The following is a 14,424-nucleotide window of genomic DNA, read 5'->3' on the forward strand; positions in this document are numbered from 1 at the left end:
TTGACTTTGACTTATAGAGAGTGTTTAATGCCTACATTGGATGCCCCAATGAAGGGGATAAGTAGTTCAGAAGTGGGATCTTTCTTTAAAATAAATGATGAGGCAATTCTTATACCTTTCTCCTGAAGTGTGCACTCCTGCACTTTTCCCCACACATTTAAAATAATTGGATTCTTGTAGCTAGATTGGTTTTCCCCACTATATTTCTTACACTAGTTTCCTTTCAGATCCATTAACGGAAGTATCAAGTGCTGAAGATCAATGGGACTCAGAGATGGTCTGCTTTATACTATAGCATGGCCTACTGAATTAAGACAATTGACCTACTGTAGCCCAGGCCACCTCAGCTGCAAGAGCAGAGAAGCCTATACATAACCATGACCCCATTAACGCATGTGTTTACCCTTTAACATCAACAATGATGTTGATGTTGACTTATGACCTCTTACTTTACATAGTCGTGACATTCAGTACAATGATACCTACAGTACTGCTATTTAACTAGGATTTATGCTGTATAATTACATTCACTCTGCCTGGGAATCAAGGCTTCAAGTGTTGTGGCCTCCAAGTGTAAAAATAATGACCAAACCGGGCTATCTGGTCTGAGTCGTATCCATCACAGATTGACAGCTTGGCATGAGTTGTGATTTTCAATTGCTATGTTGGTGGCAGATGTGGGATCAAGTTGTGCGGTGGATTTTTGGAGCTTAAAGGTACCAGCATATTCACAAACTATACTTAACAAAAATATGTCGTGAGGCAACATTCCACAGGCCACAATCAACAGCCTGATCAACTGTATGATCAACTGACCAATTAGTGAATACAATATCAGAATTGGGCTGCTTGTATAAACACAGAGATGTCTGTTGAGTAGGCACAGTGTTCACTGTCTCATTGACTGATACAATAAACCAATTATGGAGTGTTGTAGCTATTGCAGCTTGTGACAAAGCCAGGTAGACTACTGTAGTCCTTACATTTGCTGTGATGGCATTTTGTGAGACTGGCTCACTGTCCCAACAAGCTTCCTAGTGACTCCACATGGACTCTAATGACCTGAGAAGCAAGTGACATATTTATAGCCTCACACTGCGGCAGGTGTAAGGTGGATTAGGACTAGTTTCACACACTTAAGACTCTAGGCCAAGCCTTGCTGGGCCGATGCACAAACTGATGCTATAGTTGTAACCTAGAAACTTACTCAGAGAAGCACTTGAACAGTGACATAGCCTAAATCACAATAAACGGTGCCCAATAATAACAATAATAGGCTGCACTTTGTATCATTATTATAATTTGGTATGACAAATGTTCTGTGTAAGACAAAGATTGCAATTAAATGTTCTATGTATTGTTTTAAATGTATAATCCCGGCTGATTGGAAAATGAATGATTAGAATGTCACATAGCAACTCTCATTCAAACACTTGACTGTAAGCAGGGAGCCAACAGCTGCTGGTTACAAGCCCAAAAACAAGCCATGTAAGGTTTACTATTGTCATTGTGCTGTTAATTGATGTATATGTATACTGAACAAAAATATAAATGCAACCATTTCAAAGATTTAATGACTTACAGTTCATATGAAGGAAATAAGTCACCAGAAATATGTATTAGGCCCTAATCTATGGATTTCACATGACTCGGTAGGGGTGCAGCCACTGGGGAACCAGGCCCAGCCAATCAGAATTTGTTTTTCCCCACAAAAGGGCTTTATTACAGACCCCCCTTCTTGATATTCCACAACTGTCAAGTGGATGGATTATTTTGGCAAAGGAGAAATGCTCACTAACGGATGTAATCAAATTTGTGCACAACATTTTTGAGAAATAAACTTCTTGTGCATATTGAACATGTCTGGGATTTTTTTTATTTCAGCTCTTGGGACCAACACTTTACATGTTGCGTTTATATTTTTGTTCAGTGTAGTATATTTGTTAGGTTTACAACCTTATATTGACATTGTACCCGCTACTCCCGTGTTTTCAAAGCCTTAGATTGTTAGGGCGATAATCTCTTTAAGAAACAACCTGACAGCTTGTTGTCTACACAAAGTGTTGAGCAGTAGCGTCAAATAAAATTGAGGATATCCTGAAAACCACAATATTGAAATTAAAAACACATGATAAAATATAGCTAGTACCTGAAATGTCCCTTTTTGAGATGAAGATTGTTCTATCTGGCGTCTACCCGCGCGTAATTCTCTCCAAATTATGCACACTCTCTTGACCATCCACAACACAGCAGTAACACAGACCATTGGCACATACCCAACCTGCCTGCGCGTCTCCCATGGTGACAGTTTTTTTCCGCGCTACATCCCTAATAGAAGGGCGTGAATTTGTGCAATGGAACAAACCCCGCAGCCTTTTCTTGGCTATTATCATTTAATAGATCAAAATTAAAGTAAGATAAACAAAAGGGTATCTTCATGGGGGTTTCAAATGTGATTTGGTGTTTTTAGGTCTATTTGCAAATATCTAAAACGTCATATCCTTACATCTCAAATGATGCTGATAGTAACTTTGCCTTTGGCCGGCTATATGCAAGATTACGGTAATGTATTACATGAAACCAACCCAAAGGGGAACCATTGCCATCTAGTGGCAACACAACGTTTAGACTATGATTAGGCTTTGCTCAGTACATTTAGCATTTAAGGGTACTCAATTGTGCTTAAAAAACGTTGATGCACATAGGCAATATGTTATCCCATTTCAAGTCAGTCTAATTTTACAATACAACAGTCAATATATCTCTTAAAATTAAAAGAACATAAAGCATAATAGTATGATATGGGATGTCAGCCTAATGAAAAAAATTATGCAAAAGGTCAATCCCAATAATTATGAAGATAAGATGATACTCAAATGTTAGCTACCATTACTCCCTTGTATCCTTTTCTTCGTATGGTTAGATTCATATGCTTTTATGATTGACAAATGTATTTTGTGTTTGCCTGCTTACTTTTAGTATATCATATTCTATTAACTTTTCTTTGAAAGATCATGAATCAGTAGCAATTAATTTCCATGTAAAATGACCCACGAGCCCCAACCTGTGAAGTTCATAGGAGCATGTCAAATTTGGGTGTCAAATGAAAGCTAAGAGTCTATATTATTAATAAATTAAAGCATATACATTTTTCAACCATTTTCCATCCTAAAAAATGTGGAATTAGCTAAGGCTTTGATTTCTGGTCAAACAGATGGAAAACAGGTCTTAGAAAACATGTACCAGAAAAAGTGTACACATCCAACAAGTAAAGACCCCTGCCAACTAATATCAACACTTATATTTAGTGTTGGATACATTTGTATGCCTACTATACGTTTTAGAAACATTGTCTTGTGCCTTGGAATTCTGTTACCAAAAACCCATGTCTTTAGGATATGTTTTAATTTCTCTCCCTCATGATGAAGGAGGATAATAAAAGTTCAAAGCTGTAACTAGGTGACTCAGGAAAATTCACTATGCTCTTGGTAAGCAACTCGTGTAGATTTAACCTTGTGTTTTAGGTTATTGTTCTGCTGAAAGGTGAATTAATCTCCCAGTGTCTGATGGAAAGCCGAATGAATCAGGTTTTCCTCTAGGATTTTGCCTGTGTTTAGCTCCATTACGCTTACTTTATATCCTGAAAAACTCCCCAGTCTTTAACGATTGCAAGCATACCCATAACATAATGCAGCTACCAGTATGCTTGAAAATATAGAGTGATGTTGTACTGGATTTGCCACGCTTTGCATTCAGGACAAAAGCTTTGCCACATTTTTGCAGTATTAATTTAGTGCCTTTTTGCAAACATGATGCATGTTTTGGAATATTTGTATTCTGTACATGCATCCTTCTTTTCACGCTTCCATTTATGTTAGTATTGTGGAGTAACTACAATGTTGATCCATCCTCAGTTTTCTCCTATCACAGCCATTAAACTAGCTCAGGTTGATCCTGTTTCCATTCATCATCCTTGAGCTGTTTCTACAACTTGATTGCAGTCCACCTGTGTTAAATTCAATTGACTGGACATGATTTGGAAAGGCACACACTTGTCTATTAAAAAGGTCCCACAGCTGACAGTGCATGTCAGAGCAAAGACCAAGCCTTGAGGTCAAAAGGATTGTCCGTAGAGCTCCGAGACAGGATTGTGTCAAGGCACAGATCTGGGGAAGGGTACCAAAACATGTCTGCAGCATTGAAAGTCACCAAGATCACAGTGGCTTCAATCATTCTGAAATAGAAGTTTGGAACCACCAAGACTCTTACTAGGGCTGGCCGCCCGGCCAAACTGCGCAATCGGGGGAGAAGGGCTTTGGTTAGGGAGGTGACCAAGAACCCAATGGTCACTCTGACAGAGCTCCAGAGTTCCTCTGTGGAGATGGGAGAACATTCCAGAAATACAACCATCTTTTCAGCACGCCACCAATCAGGCCTTTATGTTAAAGTGGCCAGTGGGAAGCAACTCCTCAGTAAAAGGCATATGAGATCAGATCATGAGGAACAACATTCTCTGGTCTGATGAAACCAAGAATGAACTATTTGGCCTGAATGCCAAGCGTCATGTCTGGAGGAAACCTGGCATCATCCCTTCGGTGAAGCATGGTGGTGTCAGCATCATACTGTGGGGGTGTTTTTCAGCGGCAAGGACTGAGAGACTAGTCAGGATTGAGGGAAAGATGAACGGAGCAAAGTGCAGAAAGATCCTTGATGAAAACCTGCTCCAGAGTGCTCAGGACCTCAGACTGGGGCGAAGGTTCACCTTCCAACAGGACAACGACCCTAAACACACAGCCAAAACAACGCAGGAGTGGCTTCGTGGCAAGTCTCTGAATTCCATTGAGTGGCCCAGCCAGAGCCCGGACTTGAACCCAATGAAACATCTCTGGAGAGACCTGAAAATAGCTGTGCTGCGAATCTCACCATCCAATTTGACAGAGCTTAAGAGGATCCGCAGAGAAGAATGGAAGATGCTCCCCAAATACAGGCGTTCCAAGCTTGTAGTTTGATACCCAAGAAGACTCAAGGCTGTAATCACTGCCAAACGTGCTTCAACAAAGTACTGAGTAAAGGATCTAAATACTTATGTAAATGTGTTTTTTTTTTATTATATACATTTGCAAAAAAACTGGTTTTGCTTTGTCATTATGGGGTATTGTCTGTAGATTCAGAGAAAAAAAACATTTAATCAATTTTAGAATAAGGCTGTAACGTAACAAAATATGGAATAAGTCAACGGGTCTGAATGCACTGTATTTAGCAATCTTATTGCTATGTAGCAGTCTTATGGATTGAGGACAGAAGCTGTCTCGTAGCATGTTGGGCCGAGTGCCGATGCCCTGGTACTGTTCACCGGACGGTAGCAGAGTAAATAGTCTATGACTTGGGTTGCTAGCGTCTTTGGCAATCGTTCGGGCTTTCCTCTATATATATATATATATATATATATATATATATAGAGGTCCTGGATGACAGGGAGCTCGGACAGTGATGTACTGGATGTCTGCATCACCCTCTGTAGCACTTTACAGCCGAGGGTGGTGCATTTGCAATACCAAGCTGCGATGCAGCCAGTCAACATGCTCTTGATGGTGTAGCTGTCAAACTTTCTGATATTCCGAGGGCCCATGCCAAATCTTTTCAGCCTCCTGGCGGTGAAGAGGAGTTGATTAGCCCTCTTCACGACTGGACAATGTTAAGTCCTTAGTGATGAGGACGCCAAAATACTTGAAGCTCTCGACCCGCTCGACTACAGCCCTGTGGATGTGCGCATGCTCTCCCCTCTTTCTACTGTAGTCCACGATCAGCTACTTGGTCTTACTGACGTTGAGGGAGAGACTGTTGTCATGGAACCACACTGCCAAGTCTCTGACATCCTCCCTGTAGGCTCTCATCACCATTGGTGCTCAGGCCTACCACTGTTGTGTCGTCAGAAAACTTGATGGTGTTGGACTCATGCATGTGACTCACTGGACTCACAGTCGTGGTTGAATAAGGAGTACAGGAGGGGACTGAGCACACACCCTTGAGGGGACCCCATATTGAGGGTGAGCTGTTGCCTATACTATACTCACCACCAGGATCCAGTTACAGAGGGAGATAGTCAGTCCCAGGGTCCCTAGGTTGGTGATGAACTTGGAGGGACTATGGGGTTAAACACTGAGTGGTAGTCAATGAACAGCATTATCACAGTTATTTCCCCTCTTGTCAAGGTGGGAGAGGACAGTGTGAAGTGCAATTAAGATTGTGTCATCTGGGGATCTGTTGGGACGGTATGTAAATTGGTGAGGGTCCAGGGTGTCTGGGATGAAGGAGAGATTTTACAATTCTGTGAAGACATTTTCCAACTGGTCTGCACATGCTTTGAAAACACACACTGGAATTTCATCATCCCCGGCAGCCATGCGAGTGTTAACCGGTTGAAAAGTTTTACTCACTTTGGCCACAGTGAGCGAAATCACACAGTAATCCTGAACTCAGGGGCTTTCACACAACACTCAGTGTTGTATTCCTTGTAGTGAGCATAAAATACATTTAGCTTGTTTCAGATTTCTGCACAGTTCTAAACAGCTCCCTCTGCAACTAGATCCTAGAGTTCCTGACAGGCTGCCCCCCAGGAGGTAAGAGTAGGTAACAACACATCTGCCACGCCTCAACACAGGGGCCCCTCAGGGGTGCATGCCCAGTCCCCTCCTTTACACCCTGTTCACTCATGACTGCACGGCCAGGCACAACTCCAACACCATCATTAAGTTTGCTGATGACACAACAGTGGTAGGCCTGATCACCGACAACGATGAGACAGCCTATAGGGAGGTCAGAGACCTGACCATGCGATGCAAGGACAACTTATCCATCAATGTGATCAAGACAAAGGAGATGATTGTGGACTACAGGAAAAAGAGGACCGAGCACGCCCCCATTCTCATCAATGGGGCTATTGTGGAGCAGGTTGAGAGCTTCCAGTTCCTTGGCGTCCACATCACCAACAAACTATCATGGTCCAAACACACCAAGACAGTCGTGAAGAGGGCATGACAAAACCTATTCCCTCTCAGGAGACTGAAAAAAATTAGCTTGGGTCCTCAGATCCTCAAAACGTTCTACAGTTGCACCATCGAGAGGATCTGGTTGCATCACTGCCTGGTATGGCAACTGCTCGGCCTCCGATCGCAAGGCACTACAGAGGGTAGCGCATATGACCCAGTACATCACCGGGACCAAGCTTCCTGCCATTCAGGACCTCTATACCAGGCGGTGTCAGAGGCACTAAAAATGGTCAATGACTCCATCCACCCTAGTCATAGATTGTTCTCTCTGCTACCGCAAAGCAAGTGGTACCGGAGCGCCAAGTCTAGGTCCAGGAGGCTTCTAAACAGCTTCTACCACCAAGCCATAAGACTCCTGAACAGCTAATCAAATGGCTACCCAACCTCCAACTACACTGCTGCTACTCTCTGTTATTATCTATGGATAGCCACTTTGACAAACCTACCTGCATGTACGTAATTATCTCAAATAACTGGACACCGGTGCCCTCGCAGATTGACACATTGAATCTGTACCGGTACCCCCTATATATAGCCCCGCTATTGTTATTTACTGATGCTCTTTATTTATGTTTTCTTATCTCTTAGGTATTTTCTTAAAACTGCATCGTTGGTTAAGGGCTTGTAAGTAAGCATTTCACTGTAAGGTCTACACCTGTATTCAGTGCATGTGACATAACATTTGATTTGATTTGCATAGCCTAGTGGTTAGAGCGTTGGACTAGTAACCGAAAGGTTGCAAGTTCAAATCCCCGAGCTGACAAGGTACAAATCTGTCGTTCTGCCCCTGAACAGGCAGTTAACCCACTGTTCCTAGGCCGTCATTGAAAATAAGAATTTGTTCTTAAATGACTTGCCTAGTTAAGTAAAGGTTAAATAAAGGTTTTTAAATCACTAGTCAACTCACGGCCAGGTTTCCCTTTGTAATCCGTTATCGTACGACGACGACCGTCAGAGCCAGTGTAGTTAGTAGGATTCCACCTTCATCCTATATTGTCCTTTTACATGTTTGATGTTGGCGGTCGTAGTGGGCCTTCTTGTATGTGTCAATGTCTGTGTCCCGTTTCTTGTAAACAGTAGCTCTAGCGATTTACTCAGCGTGGATATGGATGTGGTAAACTCCTCAATTCTATCGGAGGAATCCCAGAACATACCCCAGTCTGTATCGGCAAAACAGTCTTGTAGCCTCACGTCTGCTTCATAGGACCACTTCTGTATTTATCGCATCACTGCAGAGAATGAAATCATGGTCAGATTTGCTGACGGGAGGAGAAGGGATGGGATGGCCTTATATGCATTTCTGTTGGTAGAATAAAAGTGGCATTGAGTTTTAGCGCCCCTAGTGGTGCAGGAGACATGTTGTTAAAAGTGAGGTAGAACAGTTTTAAGACTCTCTGCATTAAAGTCTCAGCCCACCAGAAACGCTGCTTCTGGGCGAGCCATTTCTTGTTTGTTTATGGCCCCACATAGTTTGTTGAGTGTCAAAGTGGTGTTGGCTTGTGGAGGGTTGTTTTCATTTAACTAGGCAAGTCAGTTAAGAACAAATTCTTATTTACAATTACGGCCTACCCCGGCCAAACCCGGGAGACGCTGGGCCAGTTGTGCACCGCCCTATGGGACTCCCAATCACGGCCGTATGTGACTTTGATGTGCAAACTTGTGAAACATAGACATCTATAATTGGTTCAGATTTGGTCCGAACCAGACTAACCAAAATGTGGTCATATTTGGGGGCAGAGCTCATTAAAATAATATCCAGTGTGTAGAATAATACCAAAGTATGCAAAGCAGGATATTGCATATTTATACTTTTGTGTAGCTTTTTAAGATACCTCTCCATGAAGAGAATGGTATTCATAATGATGCATTTCTGGGTACAAATCAGGGAACCATGATGAAATTGACTTTCCGTAATTCTGTTACCTGGTGTAAATCCACTTCACTAACTGTAGTTAAATAAGCAAAATAGAGTCCATGTGTCATGTCATGGCCAGCTGACACCCCATTATTTCTGCAGACATCCTTGAATCTTAATTCAGAGCAGATATTTAACAACATTTTCAGAAAACGTGGACACAGAATGCAGGGAGATTTTATTTGAAGTCTGTTAACAAACCTTGCATCTACACAGTTCTTTCAGTAAATGTGTTTTGAAACGATTCCAGTGTAAATTATTAAAAGTAGTCCTTGTGCATAGAGTTGTAGCCTGTGGTTTGTTAAACTTTGAAACAAATAGTTTTTGTTTGACATACCTTCAAGTTAAAAATCTGAATCTCAGCGCAAATCCGAGTCCATGGAATTGCCCAGCAGCAACCAGGAACAGAGCTGTTCTATTGCGCCACAGGGTAGAAAAAAATCAAAGTGATTGGGTGGAGTCGACACGACCTACTTACTGTACAGTCATAGACTCCAGTGGACTAACTACTCATTAGTTTAGCATTTTGCGCTTCCCCCTGTCTGGTTTGGACTATCGAAGGAATCCCTGAAAAATAGTGTTCGGAATGAAAACGACCGAAAACTAGTTTTACACATCTATATCTATTATTTTGGACACATCAACGCTTTGCTACTTGTAACAACACAGCCGCAGGTAGGTAGCTTGTTACTTTGTAGCTAACACATTAGCGTGTTCGACAGCGAACGTTACAATTCACAGAAACTATTTGGATTCTAAGGCAATATATTTCTTTATTTATTGTTTTAGTGATACAAAGCAGGGTTAACATGTCAATTTGAACGTTTTACTGCGGGGAAATGATTGTTGTCTAGTTAGCATGTAGGCTATGTTAGCTCACAGGAACACAGCAATTATATTTTCTTTGTGAATCGGAGATATGTAGTCAGCTGCTGAGATTAGGTATGCCAAATATTCTTTCAGATAGGGAAACTGAACTAGATTCAGCCGCGGGACGATTGTTTTTATTGAAGAGATTGTCAGGGGCCGGAACATAATTACAAATAATTCGTAGACTTCAAATTGACCGCAAGAAGCCTAAACAAATATAATATTTAACTAAAACAAATATTTCTAATCGTTATGAAATTTGTATACGGCCACATACAGTGCCTTCCAAAGTATTCAGACCATTTGCAATTCTTATTTTTATTTTTATGACTAACTCTTGCTCTGTCCCCCATACATACAACATCTATCTGTAAGGTCCCTCAATCAATTATTGAATTTCAAGCGCACATTAAACTACAAAGACCAGAGAGCTTTTTGAAAGCCTCATGAAGAAGGGTAGTGATTGGTAGATCGATAATAATAACGAATCAGACATTATATATCTCTTTAAGCATGGTTACATTTTTAATATTGCTGTGGATTATATATTAAACCACCCAGACACATCAAAGATACACTCCTCCTTCTGAACTGAGCTGCAATCAGGAATGAAACTGTATGTTACCCTGACCTAAATAACAGAGTGAAAAGAAGAATATCAATATTCCAAAACCTGTAGCCTAGTGGTTAGAGCTTTGGACTAGTAACCGGAAGGTTGCAAGTTCAAACCCCTGAGCTAACAAGGTACAAATCTGTCATTCTGCCCCTGGACAGGCAGTTAACCCACTGTTCCTAGGCAGTCATTGAAAATAAGAATTTGTTCTTAACTGACTTGCCTAGTTAAATAAAGGTAAATTAAAAATACTGCAAAAAAAAGCCTTATGTTTCAGGCAAATCCAACACATCACTGAGTAACTGCTTGACATTGGCAAGTACTGGGGGAGAGGAATTCACTTTTCAGCAGGACAATAGCCTACAACACAAGGTCAAATCTACACAGGAGTTGCTTACCAAGAAGACAGAGAATGTTCCTGAGTGGTCAAGTTAGTTTGGACTTAAATCTGCTTGAAAATCAATCATATCAAGCTTTATGTATATAGCACATTTCAGACATGATTACAATGCAATGTGACTTCACAGGAATAAACTATGAAAATACAAACAGAAATAACAGAGAATAAAAAAGAAAAGAATAACAATCAAAATTGAAACACTAAAAAAACATTGAAGCTAAAAATATGTTTTAAGATCTCTTTTAAAAATGTCCACAGTTTTGCCCCCCCCCCTCAGGTTCTCTGGCAGACTATTTCAGAGGTAGGGGGCATAGTATCTAAAGGCTACCATGCGTCTTGTGCCTAGGCTTTGGGATAGTTAAAAGGCCAGTGCCAGAGGACCTGAGGGACCTACTGAGTACAAGAGCATGTCTGATATGTAATGGGGTGCACAATCGTGGATTGATTTAAAAACCAATAGAAGAATCATAAAATGTATTCTAAAACTCACAGGAAGCCAGTGCAGAGACTTTTAAACCGGTGTAATGTGTGCTCTCAGTCTGGTCATGTTCAGTACCCATGATGCAGCATTCTGTATGTTTTTCAGTTGACCAATTTATTTCTTGGTTAGAACAGACGTGAGATCATTACAGTGCTTGTAATAAAAGCAATGATGAGTTTCTCTGTATCAGCCTGAGATAGAAATGGACACACCATGGCAATGTTCCTCATGTGGTAAAAAGCTATTTTCGTTACATTCCTAATGTGTGATTCAAAGTTGAGTTCAGAATCTAAAATGATTTTTATACCTGGTGTTTTATCTTTATTGCCTGTGAATTAAAATGTGGCCAGATTCTCTCTGTGCTTTGGCTCCAATATTAAGCACTTTGGTCTTGTCTTGTTTTAGCTGAAGGAAGTTGTGAGCCATCTAAGTATTTAAATCACTAATATAGTCTAATTTATCTGTGGAGCTAAAATCCTCTGTTGACCCAGAAATGTGAAGTTGTGTATCGTCTGTGTAGCAGTGAAAATCAATGCCGTGCTTTCTGCTGCCAAGGGGTAACATATAAACCGAACAGTAAAATATAGCAATACTTACAAATATTGCTGTCTAGCCATGATCCCTAACATCTTGACAGAGATTGAAGAATTTTGAAATGGGCAAATATTGCACAATCCAGGTGTGCAAAGCTCTTCTAGACTTACCCAAGAAGACTCACAACTGTAATCAATGCCAAAGGTGTTTCTAACATGTTTCTAACATTCAGGGCGCTGAATACTTATGCAACCACTATATTTTAGTTTTTTCATTTCTATTGATCAAAAATGACAATTAAATGCATTTTAATCCCACTTTGTAACACAATGAAATGTGAAGAAATCCAAAGTGTCTGAATATTTGGGGCTCCCGAGTGGCGTAGCGGTCTAAGGCACTGCATCTCAGTGCTAGAGGCGTCACGACAGACCTTGGTTAGATTCCAGGCTGTATCAAAACTTGCCATGATTGGGAGTCCAATTGGCAGGGCGCACAATTGGCCCGGCGTCATCTGGGATAGGGTTTCGCCTGGGTAGGCCGTCATTGTCAATAGGAATTTGTTCCTAATTGACCTGCCTAGTTCAATAATATAATATATATAATAATATATGCCATTTAGCAGACGCTTTTATCCAAAGCGACTTACAGTCATGTGTGCATACATTCTACGTATGGGTGGTCCCGGGGATCGAACCCACTACCCTGGCATTACAAGCGCCATGCTCTACCAACTGAGCTACAGTTACTTTTGCAAGGCACAATATATCTCTATTATGCGTGGTAATACTTTGGAACAGATTTCCAAAATTAAAATCCATTGGAACTGATTTGGTGTATGAGAACTTGGGGGGCCAATTAAAATCACATGCCGGTCCGCCAGTTGAGGAACCCTGCTTTAGAACATTGTTTATATTCCAACTTATTGTTGTTAGTTCTTTATGTTATGTAGCCTATTTTGTATGACAGTTTGCATGTCGTTCAAAGGCTATAATTATAATTTATGGAGTTTCAATTAGGTATTTCAATTGAATTTTCTACATCCCCATCAAAATAAATTTGTTTGGAATCGTTGACAAACTATTGTACACTACAATAAATATGGTGCCAGATATTTGCAAAATACCCCAAAACCCATGCATTAATTATTGTTTTTATTTATCATTAATCTAATTAATAATAGTTTGACTAAACACAGGCCTATAGCCAATATAAAAGCATACAAATGACGAAAGAAACCATATTCATTCAAGTCCAAAACATGCCCTGAACTGAAAGGGTTCAAAGCATTTAAATACTTTAATGATCTGTCATGCACAGGAGACAAGTCAGTGACTACTCATAGGCTCATAGACCATTTCAGACAGGTGTGGTGTGTCTGGAGCATGTCTGGTTGTCAGTGGTCTTGTATTGAGCACTAGGCGATTCCATTAAGGTTTAAGGAAAAAGGTGATTTCAGTGTTCAAAATGTGAACATTTGCAAAGCTGTGATCAAGGCAAAGGGGGGCTACTTTGAAGAATCTCAAATAAAATAAATATTGTGATTAGTTTAACTCTTCTTTTGGTTACAACATGATTCCATATGTGTTATTTTATAGTTTTGATGTCTTCACTATTATTCTACAATGTAGAAAATAGTACAAATAAAGATAAACCCTTAAATGAGTAGGTGTGTCCAAACTTTTGACCTGTACTGTATGTTTTCAATGTGTTGAACCCTGTATATTGAAAGAGACTTTATGATTTTGTATCTCAGATTTGGGATTTACGTTTGACCTCTTTAGTGTGTTGTGCTCCTCCTGTGCACATTGTTTTCTTTACTCAGCGACTCCGTTTATGTACATAATACAATGATGAGTTCCTGTCAAAGGTTTGTTTGAATTTAATTGACAGGGACACACTAATGGGGCCCACCCTAACAGATGGTGAACAGACACTGGGCAGGTTCAGTCGACAGACCCCCACACAAATATAGGCCTACACACACTGTAAAACCATGAATGCTTGATGAAGTAACCTACATTGTCTACTAATGCCAAATGTAAGCATGGTGAACTTAATGAGTTGCTGCATATGGACTTCTCTATATGAGATGCCAGAAAAGTTATTCCACAAGAAATAGCTTTGGCTACTGTACGTTTAACATAATAAGATAATGTCATAGATATGACCTTTTATAACATGATTCTAAATATATTATTTGCCGCAGGAATCAAATATGCACTCTCACAGTATAAGACGGTAATGGTCAGATCATGCAGCATGAGAACGCATGATGCTGCTGTGATCACTGTTATGGTGAATATAAGCCCATTCAAACTGTTCAGTACAGCAGCCTCGTTACATTGCTCTTCTACAAAAAATGGAATTCTCCGGTTGGAACATTTATGATAAAAACATCCTAAAGATTTATTCTATACTTAGTTTGACAAGTTTCTTCGACCTGTAATATAACTTTTTGAACTTTTCGTCCGCCTGGACTTGAACGCGCGTTTGGATTTGTTTACCAAACGCCCTAACAAAAGAAGCTATTTGGACATAAATGATGGACATTATCGAACAAAA

General features: G+C 40.5%; 2 protein-coding genes across 5 annotated transcripts in view; one reads left to right on the plus strand and one right to left on the minus strand.

The window, feature by feature from the left end:
* LOC118393654 (transmembrane protein 138) overlaps positions 1-9,416 on the minus strand; it is a 17,609-nt gene extending 8,193 nt beyond the window's left edge. Inside the window, exons 1-2 of one of the 4 annotated variants that reach the window (XM_035786552.2) lie at positions 9,302-9,405; positions 7,957-8,278 (exon numbers count right to left, since the gene is read on the minus strand). The gene's annotated coding sequence lies outside the window, so the exon portion shown is untranslated. Of the gene's footprint in view, positions 1-983; positions 1,063-2,149; positions 2,456-7,956; positions 8,279-9,301 lie in introns of those variants that run through there. The other 3 variants (XM_052461954.1, XM_035786553.2, XM_035786555.2) reach the window with 3 other exon arrangements.
* A 72-nt stretch (positions 9,417-9,488) lies between these two features.
* LOC118393653 (CD151 antigen-like) overlaps positions 9,489-14,424 on the plus strand; it is a 47,132-nt gene continuing 42,196 nt past the window's right edge. Inside the window, exon 1 of the mRNA XM_035786550.2 lies at positions 9,489-9,639. The gene's annotated coding sequence lies outside the window, so the exon portion shown is untranslated. The remainder of the gene's footprint in view (positions 9,640-14,424) is intronic.

This window comes from Oncorhynchus keta, chromosome 14 (genome assembly GCF_023373465.1).
Source record: "Oncorhynchus keta strain PuntledgeMale-10-30-2019 chromosome 14, Oket_V2, whole genome shotgun sequence".
Lineage (NCBI taxonomy): Eukaryota > Metazoa > Chordata > Actinopteri > Salmoniformes > Salmonidae > Oncorhynchus > Oncorhynchus keta.